This window comes from Meleagris gallopavo, unplaced genomic scaffold (assembly GCF_000146605.3).
Source record: "Meleagris gallopavo isolate NT-WF06-2002-E0010 breed Aviagen turkey brand Nicholas breeding stock unplaced genomic scaffold, Turkey_5.1 ChrUn_random_7180001850340, whole genome shotgun sequence".
NCBI classification, from domain to species: Eukaryota; Metazoa; Chordata; class Aves; order Galliformes; family Phasianidae; genus Meleagris; species Meleagris gallopavo.
Window position 1 is genome coordinate 1 of NW_011117451.1, and position 2,966 is coordinate 2,966.

The 2,966-nt window shown below is 55.3% G+C and overlaps 1 long non-coding RNA gene across 1 annotated transcript; it reads left to right on the forward strand.

Annotated features, from left to right (window-relative positions):
- The first annotated feature begins 577 nt into the window (after nucleotides 1-577).
- On the forward strand, nucleotides 578-1,052 carry LOC109364364. Its single transcript, XR_002110343.2, has 2 exons — nucleotides 578-764; nucleotides 852-1,052. It is a non-coding gene; the product is annotated as an uncharacterized LOC109364364 (long non-coding RNA).
- Nucleotides 1,053-2,966: the final 1,914 nt, after the last annotated feature.

Sequence of the window (2,966 nt, forward strand, 5' to 3'; positions counted from 1 at the left end):
TGGAGGTGGTGGTGGTGGGGTGGGTAGGATGTGCGGTATGGGGTGGGATTTGGGGTATGAGGTGGGATGGAGGTGATGATGGTGAGGTGGTTAGGATTTGGGGTATGGGGTGGGATGGAGGTGGGATGGTGGTGATCATGGGATGGAGGTGGTGAGGCCCTCCACAGTGTATGGGAATGAGATAGAAGTTTTAGGGATGGACCCTTAGGGTGGGATGGAGGTGGTGCTGGTGAGGACCCCCATGGTGGATGGTGGTGGGATGGATGGGGTGGGGTCTCTCATTGTGGTGCGGTGGATGCCGTGATGGTGGGACGGACACGGTGGGGTCCTCCATGGTGGGTGGTGGCGGTGGGGTCCCACATGATGGGGTGGTGGTGATGGGATCCCCCATGGAACCATTGGGATTGGAAGGGGCTTCCGGATACCTTCATGGGGTGGATTTTTGGGGTCCCTCACTGTGGACGACCGAAAGGAAGAACGGCTGAGTTGGGACCGGTTGAGTTGTGGGGTCACCGCAGCGGGGACAGCCAGGAGACTTGGGGGGGGGATTGGGGGCGGGAGTCTTGGCCACGGGGTTGGCCTGGGGGTGACCCATCCCTACCCCCAACCCCACAGGGGCCGTGCGAAGTTTTGGGTCGGCCAAAGCCCGCTATGATTTCTGCGCCCGCGACCGGACGGAGCTGACGCTGCGGGAAGGGGACATCATCCGCGTCCTCAGCAAGAAGGGGCACCCAGGATGGTGGAAAGGGGAGATCTACGGGCGGGTACGGCCCCTCCCCACCCCACAGACCCCCGACCCCCTGCCCCACCATCAGCCCCCAGGGCCTCACCCCGTATCCTTCCTCCCCCAGGTCGGATGGTTCCCCGCAAACTACGTGGAGGAGGATTACTCGGAGTATTGCTGACCGCAGGACCCCTAAATGTCCCCACCCTATATCCCCAACCCCACACCTTCTGCACCCCCCTTTGAGGTCACTGCATCCTCCCCTCCCCTTTAATTAATTTATGCCTCCTCTTGCCTACAAGGGAGCAATAAAAAGGGTGAGGACGAGGCTGCGGGGTTGGTTTTTTCTGGGATGGGATCCAGGGATCGGGGCAGGGAATGGGGCCAAGGTCGGGTGATCGATGGATGGGGGAAGGGACCCAGCATGGGCTGTGGGGCCAACGTCTGCGGGAAGGGATGTGGGTGCGGGGTGGGGAGGGAGGTTATGGGGTCAGGTGCCATTAGGGAGGGAGCCGGGTGTTGGGGTAGGAAACAAGGATGAGGTTGTAGGGCTGAGACAAGGCCATCAGATTGGTGACCCCAAGAAGGAGAAACTGGTGGAAGCAGATCAGATCTTTTGGGGTCTCCATGGTGTCTCCTTGAGCATTTTGGGGTCTTCAAGGTCTCCTTGAATCTCTTGGGGTCTCCATGGGCTCCTCAGAATCTCTTCAGCCTCTTGGGATTTCTGGGGGCTCCTTGGGGTATCCTTGAGATTCCTGGGGTCTCCTTGAGATTCTTGGGGTCTCCGTGGGCACATCAGAGTCCTCTTGAGCATCTTTTGGGGTCTCCATGGTGTCTCCTTGAGCATTTTGGGGTCTTCAAGATCTTGAATCTCTTGGGGTCTCCATGGGCTCCTCAGAATCTCTTCAGCCTCTTGGGATTTCTGGGGGCTCCTTGGGGTATCCTTGAGATTCTTGGGGTCTCCATGCACTCATCAGAGTCCCCTCGAGCATCTTTTGGGGTCTCCGTGGTGTCTCCTTGAGCATTTTGGGGCCTTCAAGGTCTCCTCAGAATCTCCTTGAGCATCCTGGGGTCTCCTTGTGCCCTCTGGGGTCTCCTTGAGCACCTCTTGGGGTCTTCAAGGTCTGCTTGAACCTCCTGGAGTCCTTGTGGGCATCCTGGGGTCCCTGAGCACCTTCAGATCACCTTCAGCCTTTTGGGATCTCCATTGACTCCTTGGGATCTCCTTGAGCATCTGCGGACCTTCAGGATTTCCTTGGACATCTCGGGGTCTCCTTGGGGTCCCTTTGGGGTTTTCTTGAGCTCTTTGAATTCTTCTCGAGCCTCTCGGGGTCTCCATGGGATTCTTGGGGTCTCTTGGAGCCTTTTGGTGTCTCCATGGCTCCTTCCAGGCTGAATAATGAGATCACCGAGGTTGGAAAAGGGTTTGGTCCAACTCCATGAGGTTCTTCAGGGGTTTTTGGTGTCCCTTCTCATTTCGGGTGGGTCCCAGCACTTGAATTATGGGGTAAGAAGGTCTGGAGAAGGGTTGGGGTCTGTGGTCCCACCTCAATCCCATGCAGGTTCAACCACGAGCTTCTTCACGGCTGGTTCCTTCTTGCTGTGGTTGAGATGGGCAAAGGGAGAAGAACATCACCCATTTTGCCCAATTTTTTGGTATCTGCTACCAAAATCACTGCGGGGGTTTGGGGCGTTTTCCCTTTCCTCCGTCATTTTGCTGCCAGCTTTGCATCGTTTCCAACCCAAATTCATGACAACACAACTCTGGGCTTCTTTCCCCAGAGATGGTAAATCGAGGAACTTAAGAAATTTGCCTAAAAAGAGCAAATCCTCATGAATTGAAGCATAAATGGAAGCATAAATTGAAGGAAATACGCCCTATTGTGTGTGCTTTTCCACCCCAAATTCCCACTCCATGGATGCTGTCCTGCAAAAACGATGACTTCTGTTTATTTGTTCCCTGCCCAAATTGACTCGACATTTTTCCTCATCCCCCTCTGGATGCCGTGGGAGCGACATCACGGCCCCAAAAAGCTTCAAAAGTGGGGTTTTTTTCCCCTTTCCATTTTAGGTATTTTATTTGAAGGAGAGGGGAAGAGCGTTTGGGATGGTTTGGGGAGAAAAAACAAAAGAGGGGGTTGGATGTCCCAGCAGGCTGATGGCATTCAAAGCACTGGGGAACCAACCAGAAACCAGTGGAGCCCATTTTGGACCCATTTCTGCCACATTTCACCCCAAATCT